Here is a 15,321-nt window from a genome sequence, read left to right on the forward strand (position 1 = left end):
TGGGGAACACTTGGACTGGGCAGACGCAGGCCAGGGACTGGGACAGACAGCCGGAATTCCTGGAGAACAGATGAGGTCAGATGGACCCATTCTGCGGGAACAACTACAAGAGCATGGCCATGTCCCTTGGCTTGGATGGTCCCAGAAGAACCAAATCCTCCCCTTAACCTCAAATTCACATTCAAATCCCAGTAAAATGATTCAGCTTTAGATCTCTTTTATTGATTTCTTTATTTTTACCCCAATTCTAGGTGTTCTGATGGGATAAACAAGGAGATTATTCAGGTGGGAAAAGATCTCCATGATCATCCATTATTGCTTGATGCCACCAGAAGAAAAAGTGACACAGCAGGTAAGAATTTCTTGGGCTTTAAAGTCAAAGAAACAGCTTTTCCCAATTAATTTTCAATGTTGATCAGAGTCCCGATGGATTTTCCTGGTCTGTGTTCATCCAGGTGTCTATGGGCATCCAGGAGGATTTGAAGACCACTTTCCAGGTGTCTTCTCATCAGAGATCACAAGGAATGTGGGTCACCAGGGCTCCGACCAACATGGGTCTTCTAAAGGGGGATGGAGTGGGAGCAGCGCACGAAGCTCTTCCTGAAGTGGGGGCACTCACAGGGCTTCCCTTACCTGTGCCTAAGTTGGTGTCGAGTCAAGTGAAAGCTCCTGGAGAAGCTCTTCCCACACAGGGGACACTCATAGGGCCTCTGCCTGGTGTGGATGTGCCGGTGCCGGACAAGGTGGGAGTTTTGCTTGAAGCCCCTCCTGCAGTCGGGGCAGCGGAAGGGCCTCTCCCCGTTGTGAATCCGCTGGTGCTTGCAGAGATCAGAGCTCCACCTAAACCTCTTCTGACACTCGGGACACTCATAGGGCCTCTCCCCAGTGTGGATGCGTTGGTGGATGATGAGTTCTGAGCTCCAGCCGAAGCCCTTCCCACACTCCCCACACTTGTAGGGCCATTCCCCGGTGTGGATCATCTGGTGGCGGATCAGGTGGGATTTCCGCCTGAAGCTCTTCCCACACTCCGAGCACTTGTAGGGCTTCTCCCCATCATGAAGCTGCTCATGGACCACCAGCTCTGAGCTCTGGCTGAAGCTCTGCCCACCTTCCTGACACTGGGTGTGTCTTTCCTCCTCAGATGACCTTGGGCTGGTTTTGCAGCCCCTCCTCCTGCGGGATCTCTGGGGCTTTTCCTCCCCGTTGGGTTCCTGTGCTATGGAGCCAGTCAAAATGGCCTCTTCCATGAGGTTCTGATGCGGGGATTTGTCCTTCCTGGTCTCCATCTGCAGCTCCTGCTCTGGGGGAGGAAGGACAAGGAGAGGATGGGATTTGCCAGAGGGAAGGGCAGGGAGATCCCCCCAGTGCATCCCCGGCAGGAGGACACCGGTAGCGGGGCTGTCCTGCAGCTGGGGGCCAGGCTGGGCTGGGAGATGGAGCAGGAGAGAGGGGGAAAGGGGCACTGACTTCCTCCTCACCTGCCTGGGCATCCCAGGGCATCTTCCTCTTCCTCGCAGCCTCCTCCTCCATCTGGAAGATATTTGGAGATGGGAAATCCTGTTTTGAAAGGAAAACAAGGGATGAGCACAGTGAGTTTTGTACTGGTTTCAAAGCAAACCTGGGAGAGAGTCTAAGCCAGAAGGACAATTTAATAGGAAAATTAAGATCAAAGCTATGATTCAGAAAGACTGGTTTAAACTCACAGAGTCAGGATATAACCTGACACCCTGATAATCAGGGTGGTGGTAGCAGGCTGATGAAATGGTGGCTGCAGTCCGGCTGGAGTGATGAACGTGATTCTGTCAAAGCGGTGATCCTGTAGAAGGGTCTGGTCTTCCTCTGAAGGTCCAGTGGTGCTTATGGAGCTCTTGTCCTCTGGGAATGCAGCAGGCAAGGTGATCGTGGTGTTGCAAGGGTGAGATTATATCCAGGTAGGAATGCTTGGTTCCTCCCCCTGGGCGGAGCATCCCACAATGGGATGATGGAATTTTATCAGTGCTGCAGTGACACTCAATGGCCCATTAAGAGAAGATGGCCCCTGGAGGGCGTTATCAGGGCTGAGCCATGGAAGAGATAAAGAACACTGCCCCACCTGTTGATAACAGTTTTTGGAGATGGGGACTGAAAACACTTTTGGTTACATCTGACATTGTAACCTGAAACAGTGAGGCAATCCCTGCTCGGGGTGGGGGGTGAACACCACCCCCCTTACCCAAACTGGCTCAGGTGTAAAACCCCCACCCTGGGAAGGCCACGCACACAGGGGACAATGTCACACTTGCCCTGCCCCAGGGGAGATCTCTGTTCCTGTCAGTCCCTTGCTCTCTCCCCTTTTCTCTTTCTTTCCATCTCTCTCTCTACCTCACATTTACTGTCAATAAAATCCACTTTGGATTTTGTCTCCTTAGCAGCTTAATTGGGGCAGAGGCATCTCTCCAACAATTTTGTTAACCAGATTGTGACATTATTTTTGCACAGTGAGTTCAGGGCACTGTTGTCTGACCCCAAGCGTGTTTGACAGCAGCGTGGTTCCCTCCTCTGAGAAGGTTTTGCCTCTTTCTGGAGGATCTCTTGGAAACTTGGATGCAGCTTCCTCTGAGCAACTTATGGAAGAACTTATGAGGAAAATGGCTGTTGTAGGTGGCCAGTTTAAAGATAATATTTTCTTGTCCTTCCCTGCAAAGTTTGTTAAAATCACTGGAAGAAAGGGATAAAATCATACCAGCAAGACTGACAAGTCCTACAAGAAGCCCAGCTCTAACTAAATTCCTGAATAACTCCTGAATTCACAGGTTTGGAGGTTTTGTCCAAATATGAGAATCAATATCTTTTTCCTCCCTGTCAGCTTTGTCATAGCTACACAGCGCAGTCCCTTCCTTTTAATAATCTGTATTGAGCCAAATTTTCACTTTTCTTTTATTTGAACCTGCCAGCAGCTGAGCTGGAGCTGCATGGGAACTGATGAAACTTGGAATTACCACAGAATCGCTTCTATTCTTGGTTTATTAATGTTTGGGATTTGTTTGCATTTCCATCACAAGTGACTTGTGGGAAAATGAAATATTCATCAAAGTACTTTATGCAGAGTTATGTTTGATTTCTGCAAGTTTATTTTGTCTGGTTCCCAGGGGATATTCAAGGGGTCTCTGTCCCCTCACCCTGGGGGATGCTCAGGGGGTCTCCATCCCTCTGACCTTAGGGAAAGTTTGTGCAGGGCTGGGGACCAGGGGCTCTGTGTCCCTCTCACCGCTGAGGGTGCTCGGGGCTGGGGGGGCTCTTCGACCTTCTCATCCTTGGGGAGGCTGGGGGGTCTCTGTCCCTCTCAGCCTTGGTGTGACCCCACCCAAACATCATTGGGGTCAGAGGGACAGAGACACCCCCAAACCCCCAGAAGGGCTGAACCTGGGGATTTGGTTTGGGGCTGAGGATTTAGGAAAGGGCTGGAATTGGGTCTGGGGTTGGAGTTGGGGCTGAGATTTGGATTAGAGCTGGGATTGGGGTTAAGGCAAAACATGGGATTGGCTTTAGGGCTGAGGCTGGGATTGGGTCTGGGCCTAGATAAATTTGGCACTGGGCTGAGATTAAATACGGAACTCTGAGTGTGTCTAACCGTGGAGTGAGATTGAGACCAGGATCAGGGTCAGGGTTGGGACTGAGCACACACAGAGTGGGACAGGGGGGATGTCACTGCAGGATGTCCCTGGCATTGTCCCAGCCCTCCTCAGGCACCTCCAAACATGGGGGGCAGCTGGGTGCTCCAAGATCAAGGTGCTCCCATGCAGCCCCCCAATACCAGGTGAACATTCCCTGAGGGCTGCCCTGAATGTGATCCTTGGGGCTCTGGGATCAGCCCTCACATTCCTGTGGGAGCAGCTGCAAACATGATGAGAGATTTTTCCCCTCCTCTTTCTTGTGGAAGGGTGAAGCCCAGCTGTCCTTTTCTGCTGCTGCCTCCTTCTCTCCTCAGCTGAGGATGTCAAACTCCCCAGGAGTAGGAAAATCCCCATTCCCTGTTTCCTGTGGCTGCAGCCTGGAGCATCCGCTCAGAATGAAGAACTTTCTGACAGCCCTGCTGAATGACACCAGGAGGAGGTTGGTGAAAAAGTGAGGAAATTGTGTTTTGATTGGAAATACAAGATACAAAATTATTTCTTTTCATCCTATTCATTTTCAGTCCATGGCATTTCTGTTTTCAGAGTGCTACCTTCTCAGCTGATTGTGTTTGTGTCCTCCTTTCTCTCCTGCCTTCCTTCACCTGCTCTGTTTCTCTCTCAGTGTCTCCCTTGACCCAGGGCAGCTCTTACAAAAGACCCTGCCCTGATTTCATTCCCAATCCATGAGCTACAACAACCATGGGTGAAGTTATGAAGGCTGGCAGTGAAATGTCACTGTAGGATCTTGCTCCACTTGTCTTTTGGGTCCTTGTTAAGAGCTTTGCCTTCAAGGGCAGGAACATCTTTTCCTGGCTGGGAACTGGAATTCCAGACCCTGGGAGTGTGTGACATGGATCCCATAGGGGCATTCCTGAGGCTCTCAGGGTGCTGCTCCTGCTGTGCCTCCCAAGGAGCTGTGCAGGGCAGGGGACAAGGTGCAGCAGCTGTGTGAGCTCCCAAAGCACACAGCAAAGGTGGATTTGCTGGGCATTTTCTGGCACATTCACAGCTGGAAGCAGAGGGAAGAAGGAAAGGGAAGCGAGTCCCTGACAGAATCCCGGATCTATTGGGGTAGGAAGGGACCCTGCCCGCAGGTCCCAATCCCGTGAGGGAGTGTCAAGATCCGTTTGGAGGAGCAGGGTGTCATGATATTTCATTTACTAATCCCCAAAGTGCAAAAAGGCAAACAGCAGGGGACCATCACTTTAATCACAACAAATGCACCTTTATTATAGAGTGCCAACAGCAAATGCAATGGAGGGGACAGAAAGGAAATAAAGGATAGAAAGAAAAGGAGGGGAAAGGGGATTATAGGTTCCAAGGCAGACAAAATCCTCTCTGGTCCAGACAATGACAATCTATTTTCTTGTGTCAGGGAGAATCTCAAAATCTTGGTAATCTCAGGGGTCTTTCATGGTCCTCTGTCTAAGTGGGGGAAACAGGCAAAAGAAAATGAAAGTCTATTGAAGTCATTGAGGGGGAACAGGTAGAATGAAGAATAAGTCCATTGAAGCCACCGAGGAGGAACAGGTCATGTTTTCGGCTGTGAAAAAGAAACATTGTCTTCTTAGTCCATCAACCACACCTGGGAAACATCTCACATTGATCAGGCCAGCCCTCCTCCCTGTGGTGGTGGTCTCAGTCTCAGTCCTTGGGAGGGGCTTCGATCTCTGTCTGTCACAGTGGTCACGAGAGAGATGAGGGGTCTTCCATGAGAGATCACCAGAGTTACCCCAAAGTTCATTTGGCCAAGAGGTGGGAAAATCCGTGGGTTCAGCAGGTATCATGAAGCCGGTATGAGCGCGTAGAACAAGCCACTCCTTGCCAGGTCCTTGCCAGGCCCTGCTCGAAGCAGTGGTCTGTGGTGGTACAGCAAATACACCTGCAAAAATAACCTCTCCAAGCCGGAACTCCAATCAGGGTGTCCATGATCTCAGTCTCTGCCATTGCGGCAAACATGAGGCAAAAATGAGGGGAAGTTGGGACCGTCTCTTACACAGGGTGCTGATGTCCTTTGAAGGGGAACGATCCCCACATGCGTCCAGCGCTGCAATAAACATACCATCTCTGCAACTCCTTACAGGATTTGTGGGGATTGATTTTCTATCTGCGTTTCAGCAGCAGAGCTAGCAGACTAAACAGCACATTTTACCTATGTTAGCAAGCTGCTAATACTTCAAAACAGCACATTTCACCTAAATCCAAATGGATTTCTACCCTGTTAAATTTAACCTGTAAAATACCCTGTTTCAACGCCCAAGCACATCTTGGCTGAGAGGGACAGAGCACTCCCCTGGCACAGGGGTGAGAATGATGGAGACCCCCTGGGGAATGGCTTGGGGTGACGGGGAGAGAGACACCTCCTCAGGAATGGCCTGGGGTAACAGGGATAGGGACAGGGACAGCCCCTGTGGAATAGCCTGGGGTGAAAGAGATGAGGACAACCCCTCAGGGAATGCCCTGGGGTAACAGGGCCAGGGACACCCCTGGGGAATGGCCTGGAGTGACAGGGAAAGGGACAACCCATCCAAGCCCCTCCCAAGCATCCCCCAGGGTGAGAAGCACAGAGACCACTCGAGCATCCCCTGGGGACCAGGTTAAACAAACTTGCCAGAAATCAAACTTAACCCTACAAAAAATGCCTTGAGGAATATTTGCTCTTCCCACAAGTCACTTGTGATGAAAATGCAAACAAATCCCAAACATTAATAAACTGACAACAGAAGCAATTCTGTGGCAATTTCAAATTTCACCACTTCCAGCACAACTCCAGCTCAGCTGCTGGCAGGTTGTGATAAAAGTGGACATTTAGCCCAATACAGGTTATTAAAAGGGAGGGAAAGCTCAGTGCAGCTGTCACAAAGGAGACAGGTAGCAAGAGAAAATGATTCTCACATTTGGCAAAGCCCCAAAGCTTGTGTATTCAGGAGTTATTTGGCATTTAGCTACTTTAGCAGGACTTCTTGTGGGACGTTAGTAACCTTTTGTTCCTCACTGCGTGGTGAATGATCCTTGCCAGTCTTGCTGGTATGATTTTATCCCTTTCTTCCAGTGATTTTAACAGACTTTTCAAATAAGGAAAACAAAATATTTTCTCTACACTGGCCACCTACAACAGCCATTTTCCTCATAAGTTCTCCCAAAAGTCACTCAGAAGAAGCTGCATCCAAGTTTCCAAGAGATCCTCCAGAAAGAGGCAAAACCTTCTCAGAGGAGGGAACCACGCTGCTGTCAAACACGCTTGGGGTCAGACAACAGTGCCCTGAACTCACTGTGCAAAAATAATGTCACAATCTGGTTAACAAAATTGTTGGAGAGATGCATGCCTCTGCCGCAATTAAGCTGCTAAGGAGACAAAATCCAAAGTGGATTTTATTGACAGTAAATGTGAGGTAGAGAGAGAGATGGAAAGAAAGAGAAAAGGGGAGAGAGCAAGGGACTGACAGGAACAGAGATCTCCCCTGGGGCAGGGCAAGTGTGACATTGTCCCCTGTGTGCGTGGCCTTCCCAGGGTGGGGGTTTTACACCTGAGCCAGTTTGGGTAAGGGGGGTGGTGTTCACCCCCCACCCCGAGCAGGGATTGCCTCACTGTTTCAGGTTACAATGTCAGATGTAACCAAAAGTGTTTTCAGTCCCCATCTCCAAAAACTGTTATCAACAGGTGGGGCAGTGTTCTTTATCTCTTCCATGGCTCAGCCCTGATAACGCCCTCCAGGGGCCATCTTCTCTTAATGGGCCATTGAGTGTCACTGCAGCACTGATAAAATTCCATCATCCCATTGTGGGATGCTCCGCCCAGGGGGAGGAACCAAGCATTCCTACCTGGATATAATCTCACCCTTGCAACACCACGATCACCTTGCCTGCTGCATTCCCAGAGGACAAGAGCTCCATAAGCACCACTGGACCTTCAGAGGAAGACCAGACCCTTCTACAGGATCACCGCTTTGACAGAATCATGTTCATCACTCCAGCCGGACTGCAGCCACCATTTCATCAGCCTGCTACCACCACCCTGATTATCAGGGTGTCAGGTTATATCCTGACTCTGTGAGTTTAAACCAGTCTTTCTGAATCATAGCTTTGATCTTAATTTTCCTATTAAATTGTCCTTCTGGCTTAGACTCTCTCCCAGGTTTGCTTTGAAACCAGTACAAAACTCACTGTGCTCATCCCTTGTTTTCCTTTCAAAACAGGATTTCCCATCTCCAAATATCTTCCAGATGGAGGAGGAGGCTGCGAGGAAGAGGAAGATGCCCTGGGATGCCCAGGCAGGTGAGGAGGAAGTCAGTGCCCCTTTCCCCCTCTCTCCTGCTCCATCTCCCAGCCCAGCCTGGCCCCCAGCTGCAGGACAGCCCCGCTACCGGTGTCCTCCTGCCGGGGATGCACTGGGGGAATCTCCCTGCCCTTCCCTCTGGCAAATCCCATCCTCTCCTTGTCCTTCCTCCCCCAGAGCAGGAGCTGCAGATGGAGACCAGGAAGGACAAATCCCCGCATCAGAACCTCATGGAAGAGGCCATTTTGACTGGCTCCATAGCACAGGAACCCAACGGGGAGGAAAAGCCCCAGAGATCCCGCAGGAGGAGGGGCTGCAAAACCAGCCCAAGGTCATCTGAGGAGGAAAGACACACCCAGTGTCAGGAAGGTGGGCAGAGCTTCAGCCAGAGCTCAGAGCTGGTGGTCCATGAGCAGCTTCATGATGGGGAGAAGCCCTACAAGTGCTCGGAGTGTGGGAAGAGCTTCAGGCGGAAATCCCACCTGATCCGCCACCAGATGATCCACACCGGGGAATGGCCCTACAAGTGTGGGGAGTGTGGGAAGGGCTTCGGCTGGAGCTCAGAACTCATCATCCACCAACGCATCCACACTGGGGAGAGGCCCTATGAGTGTCCCGAGTGTCAGAAGAGGTTTAGGTGGAGCTCTGATCTCTGCAAGCACCAGCGGATTCACAACGGGGAGAGGCCCTTCCGCTGCCCCGACTGCAGGAGGGGCTTCAAGCAAAACTCCCACCTTGTCCGGCACCGGCACATCCACACCAGGCAGAGGCCCTATGAGTGTCCCCTGTGTGGGAAGAGCTTCTCCAGGAGCTTTCACTTGACTCGACACCAACTTAGGCACAGGTAAGGGAAGCCCTGTCACTGCCCCGACTGCAGGAAGAGCTTCATGCGCTGCTCCCACTCCATCCCCCTTTAGAAGACCCATGTTGGTCAGAGCCCTGGTGACCCACATTCCTTGTGATCTCTGATGAGAAGACACCTGGAAAGTGGTCTTCAAATCCTCCTGGATGCCCATAGACACCTGGATGAACACAGACCAGGAAAATCCATCGGGACTCTGATGAACATTGAAAATTAATTGGGAAGAGCTGTTTCTTTGACTTTAAAGCCCAAGAAATTCTTACCTGCTGTGTCACTTTTTCTTCTGGTGGCATCAAGCAATAATGGATGATCATGGAGATCTTTTCCCACCTGAATAATCTCCTTGTTTATCCCATCAGAACACCTAGAATTGGGGTAAAAATAAAGAAATCAATAAAAGAGATCTAAAGCTGAATCATTTTACTGGGATTTGAATGTGAATTTGAGGTTAAGGGGAGGATTTGGTTCTTCTGGGACCATCCAAGCCAAGGGACATGGCCATGTTCTTGTAGTTGTTCCAGCAGAACGGGTCCATCTAACCTCATCTGTTCTCCAGGAATTCCGGCTGTCTGTCCCAGTCCCTGGCCTGCGTCTGCCCAGTCCAAGTGTTCCCCACAAAATGCCCAAATTGCTGCTGAAGTGTCCTAGCTGACCCTTGCTGGGGATGTTCCTGTCCACCAACCTTTCCCGCTCAACTCCATGGAGGGCTGGGAGGGGTTTTAGGGACTCCTGGTTGGACTGAGAGAGGCTGTTGTGGCTCTTGGGGCCATTTGTGGTGCTGGGAGGGGGTTTGGGGGCCTGCTGGAGGTAACTGGGATATACTGGGAATGAGTGAGGTCATCCTGGGGGCAACTGGAACCATACTGGGGACTCTGGGGTGACTGGGATCGAGCATGCTGGGGGCAGTTGGAATATACTGGAAGTGCCTGGCACCATACTGGAGGGGACAACACTGGGAACAGCTGGGACCCTTTTGGGGGCAAGTGAGGGCAACTGCGAGTGACTGTGTCTGTAATGGGGGCCACTGAGGTCATACTGGCAGTGAGCGGGACTGTACTAGGGGTGACTAGGTGCAACTGGGAACATACTGGGTAGAACTGGAACAACACCGAGGGGGACTGGGATCATACTGGGAGTGACCAGGAACATTCTGAGGGCAGTTTGGACCATGGTCGGTGCAACTGGGATATCCTGGGAGCAACTGGTGCTGCACTGAGGGTGGCTAGAAGTGGTTCTGGGCAACTGGAATTATGCTGGAAGCAACTGGGAGGAAGTGGGTGTGACTGAGAGCATGCTGGGATCAAGTGGGATATACTGAGAGAGACTGGGAATCACTGGGATCATACTGGGAGGGACTGGAACCACAGCAATGGCCTGGGCTGGGTGATGTGGGGCCTCAGAGAGCGCAGGGAGCATTGTGACACTGCGGGGCCTGATGGATCCAAGGGGACATTGTGACACTCTGGGCCCAGCCTAGCCGTGGGGTGTTTTGGGAGCCCCGGGGTACCCAGGGCAGCAGAGCAGAGCCTCTGGCTCAGGGGCAGCAGCTCCTCGGGAAAACCAGGGCGGGCAGCAGGGGATGCCCAGGGAGAAGAAGCCATAGCCCAGAGCCCCAAGAGTGGCACTGGCTGAGGGACGGGGCAGGAGGGAGAGGCCACTGCTGGGATGGTGACAGAACTGCGCAGCATCACAGGGCCTGTATGACATTACAGACTGGGCTGTGTGACATCACAGAGATGGCTATGTGACATCTGAGAGGCTGTGTGAGGTCACTGGGGAGGTCACTCTGCCCCAGCCCCCCTCCCAGTTCCCCCAGAGAAGTCCAACACTGCTCATGCAAAGCGGGGTCCCCTGTCCCCCCAAGTCCCCCTGCCCCTGGCGCCGCAGCCTCCCCCAGAGGATGTTCCATGGGATCGACCCCAGAGCCTGACATGGGGACCGGGGCAGGAGCCATGGGGGGTGGGACAGGGGGACAGGGACCCCCCGGCAGCGTCCCCGTGTCCCTCAGGGCCAGAGCCTGGGCCAGGGCTCCTTCACCCTGTGACCAACGAGGGCTTGAGAGCGCTGAAAAAATCCCCAGCAAAAACCAGATTTAATATTAAAGTGACAGCAGCACAAAGTTCCTTGGCAAGAGTCACTCTACTCCTGACTGGGCACTTCAGCCACAGCAAGGAAACAAAGCAACAACAAAACCAAACAAAATCCAGGCAATCAAACCAGAAATGAATTGAGAGCTGTTCCTGTGTGTGTGACACAAAAAAAATGAGGGCAAGGATAAAAGGAATATGGCCCAAAACCTTAACAGACCTAAAACCTAATAGGAATTACCTTATACCTTTACCTTAATTTCTACATTAAACTTAACAATTTAGCAAAAGAACAGAGCTTAACAGTATTTAACCTAACTTATAACCTATAACTATGCAATTTAAAACAGGAATAACATTTAACAATATTTAACTTAACATATAACTTATATTAAACATATGAACTTAGCAAAAGAACAACTCTTAGCAGCGTTTAACTTAGCTTAGACCTCGTGATTTAGCCTTACCTACAGGCCTGACTGGCTCTGCTATCCAAGGCAGTCAGACCCCTCAGGGAGCAGCATTCCTGCCACATTTCCCCAGCACAGGCACTCCTGTGTACACACAGACACAGAGAGTCAGTGCAAGGCACCTGTGAGAAATTCCCCTGAGCAAAGGGAAATGCTCCCTGGGGATGCTTTGGCATCTCCCCAGCAGGGAAGGGTTGAGCCTGGAGGAGTGGGGGGATCGGCCCAGGCTCCCTCGTTGTTGGGGATCCCTGAGTGCAGCAAACGGGAGAGTTCCCGGCTCGGAGAGGCCCCACTCAGAGGGAGTTGCTGGCCCAGGAGAGCTCCAAGGCTCCTTTTGGAGCGCTGTTTGTAGGGCCCCAAGAGAGGGGCTGCAGTCCCACCCATGTTTCACCCTGGCCGCACTTGGCATCAGCAGCTTTCTTTGGCAGGCTGAGAACAGGGATGTTGTGCCACTGAGGGAACACAAACAGTTCCCAGGGCTGCTCCTAAAGCAGCCAGGAGCTGGCTGGGCAGCAGCAGTGCCTGGAGCAGAGCGTGTTTGTGCTGAGCTCCAGAGGAGCTGAGCCCAGGGGCTGCTGGCCAAGGCTGAGGCCCAGCGAGCATTTCTCATCTGGCAGGGCGGCCTGAGAAGGGGAGGGGGGAATGCACCAGCACAGGAACCATGGAACCAAGGGACCATTGTGACACTGTGGGGCACCATGGAACCAAGAGGCCATTGCGGTGGTGTGTTTTTCTTTAATTTGATATTTGTTTACTATCTGTTTTCCCCCCCATCCCTAATCTCCTCCTCTCCCCAGTGTCAGTCTTCCCTAGCTCTCCCCTAACCCCTTCATCTCCAAGTTGCCAATCCTCCCTTTCCCTGCCCCTTTCCCTGGAACCTTCCCTGTCATTCATCCTAGCCCCTTCCTCAGCTTCCAGACCATTCCCTGTCTATTTAGTGAGGCTCAACACTCTATTGATCCATTTGTACTATTCCACTCCCCTGTTTCCCCTGATAGGTTTGTGATATGTTAGTTCTGCCCTAAACTCCTCCCCTGCTATTCCCTTAGTGGTTACTGTTCCTACACCCCTCCTCCTGAGTTCTGTATAAAACCTCTGCTCCCGCCCCCGAGGGGGTCTTGGGGCTCACTGAATAAAACCATCCTGTTCACCCCCCAAGTCCCGTGCCGCCTTCGTCTGTCCCCGCGCGCCACGAACTGAACTGCAGAGCTTGCAGGGGGAAGCGGCCGCCCGTTCTCTTCCCTCACCGCCCAGCATGGCACCGCTCGGGGTGCCGTGGCGAGAGGAGCGCATGCCGCGCCACAACAAGGCCATTGTGACCCTGTGGGGCACCATGGAACCAAGGGGCCATTGTGACCCTGTGTGGCTCCATGGAATGTAGGGATCATTGTGACGCTGAGAGGCCCCATCAAACCAAGGGTCCATTGTGACACTGTGTGGCCTCATGGAACTGTGGAGACCATTATGACACTTTGAGGTTTCATGGGACTAAGGGACCATTGTGACACTGCGTGACCCCAGGGAGCCAAAAGTCCATTGTGACACTGGAAGGCCTCATGGAGTCACGGAGACACCATGAAGAGACTTCACAGCCTCATGGAAACACGGGGCCATTGTGACACTGTGAGGCACCATGGAACCAAGGAGACCATTGTGACACTGAGGCAACTCATGGGATCATGGAGAGGATTGGGACACTATGAGGCCCCATGGAATAAGCACAGCATTGTGAACTGTGAGGCCTCATGGCACCAGTGTGACCACTGTGACCCTGGGGGTCCCCACAGAACCAAGGGGACCATTGTGACACTGTGGGGCCTCGTGAAACCAAGAGGCCTTTGTGGCACTGCAGGGCTGCAGGGAACCAAAGGTCCATTGTGACATTGCAGGGCCTCGTGTCATCAGTGTTCCATTGTGACACTGTGGAGCCAAAGGAGACCATTGTGACACCACAAACCCCAGGGCCCAAAGATCCATTGTGACATTGTGGCCTCATGGAACAGAGGAGTCCCATGTCATTGTGGGGCCTGGGGAACCACGGAGACCACTGGGACACTGCGGGGCCCCAAGGAACCAAGGGAACATGGAACAGGTCTGGCTGGTTTGGCCTCCAGGGGCTGCCTGACAGCTTGGCACCTGGAGGGTCTCTTCCCATCTGCTATTGAAACACTGGGGCTCGGGGCTTTCCTTCCTATAGAAAAGAACTCTCCTTCTCCTCTAGGCACACATGGCCTGAATTGGGATTTCACCTCCATTTCCTTATATCCAGGGATTGTTCCCATGGACATATTGCCAGGACAAATGTGGCAGGCAGTCGTTTGGTAAGGGTCACTGCTTATCAGTCCCCAAAACACTGGGGAAGGCTCCATGCTTTCTTTCCTTTGGGAAAGAACTGTCCTGCTTCTCCAGGTGCCCATGGATGAAATTGGGATTGTCTCCAAAATTCCCTATATCCAAAGACTGCCCCCAGACAAAATCTGCCATTCCTGAAAAGTCTAGCTGGCCTTGGCCTAATGAGGCTCTCACTTGCCTTCCAAACACTGGGGCTCTGTGCTTTCCTTCCTATGGAGAAGAACTGTCCTTCTCAGCCAGGTGCCCATGGCCATATTGGGATTTCACCACCAATGTTGACTGTTGTGACAGACTGGGGGAGATTGTTGTCTGGAAACATTTCATATGTGGGGGAGGAAGGGACAGGTCCAGCCCTGCCCTGCCCTGGAACCCCAGCACTGCCCAGGAACCCCAATCCCCCCAGAGCCTCTATCCCAGCCCAGCAGTGTCTTCCAGTCCCTGGAACAGCACAGGCAATGCTCCACAGCCACCTCTGGAGCTCCCAGCCCAGCTCCTGAGTGACAAAATGACCCCAAGTCCCACCTGGGGGAAGGGCCCAGGAAGATCAAGGGGTATTGATGGCTGACCACAAGGCAAGCACACAGCTTGACCTTACCTCCTCTTGGAATTTCCAGCTGAACACCACTGTAATCAAAGAGCTGGTACCTTTGTGTGCTTCCCTGTATCTATTCTGTCTTTCTCTCTTTCTGTGTCTTCATCTTCTACTTCTCTCCTCTTGAACATTTTGATTAACTTAAAATAGAACAGGCCTAAATTTGGTGAAGCTGAATCAAGACCCTTTGTGGCTGACAATCCATCAGACTCTGTCCCTACCCCCACCCTGCCATTTCCCCCATTTAAGCCCTGGCACTCAGAGAAGCCTTGTGCAAATCTGAGCTCCCTCCAGCCCAGGCTGCACCTGCAGCTTTCAGCTCCTTGGCTCCAACTCCCACCTGCTTTCCTTGGAGAAGAAGCTGCCCGAGACACAGAGGGATGTTCATTTATTGCCAGCCAACAAAGCCAAGGGAAGGCACAGCTCCATCCAATGCAAAAGTCATTCCTGTGCTGGCTATTAAATCCACTGTGCACAAGCAGACAGTCTCAGAGCAATGGAAAACACCTTCTGTGCCCAGCACATCCCAAGGTCTCCCCAAACCCTCCCTGCCCCGATTCTGCCCAGATTTGCTCTTTGCACACATGAGTCACAGGCTGAAGTCAGGAGCTCCCTCCATGCCCAGAGGGAGGAAAAGAGGGAAAGTGGATGAAGAGCTCTCCTGTGCAGAGCCAAGGTCCAAGTGCAGCCCCTGCAGTGGGAACCACAACTCATCAGGTTTGTGTCCTTTGGGCTCAGGGATGGTGACACTCAGAGGCACAGAAAGGTTTCTTGCCAACAAACATATGTTGAATATTTGACAGTTTAATAACCATCACAGCTCTTCCCTCAGCTCTCTGTGATGTCCCAGCATCTGACATGTCCCCATCCCCAAGGGATTTCTGTACAGGAACAGTTTTAGACAGAGATATAAGAAAATGTAATTCTGTGATAGATATAAATCTAAGTAAGATGTTGACTAATGTGATATTTATTTGAACTTTGAAAAGAAACTTTCAAGCTCACAGCATGTAACCAATCAGTTGAGAG

General features: G+C 51.8%; 1 pseudogene; it reads left to right on the plus strand.

The window, feature by feature from the left end:
* The window catches only part of LOC144248770 (uncharacterized), an 89,859-nt pseudogene that overhangs the window by 22,001 nt on the left and 52,537 nt on the right, over positions 1-15,321 (plus strand).

This window comes from Lonchura striata, chromosome 36, assembly GCF_050655825.1.
Source record: "Lonchura striata isolate lonStrDom1 chromosome 36, ASM5065582v1, whole genome shotgun sequence".
NCBI classification, from domain to species: Eukaryota; Metazoa; Chordata; class Aves; order Passeriformes; family Estrildidae; genus Lonchura; species Lonchura striata.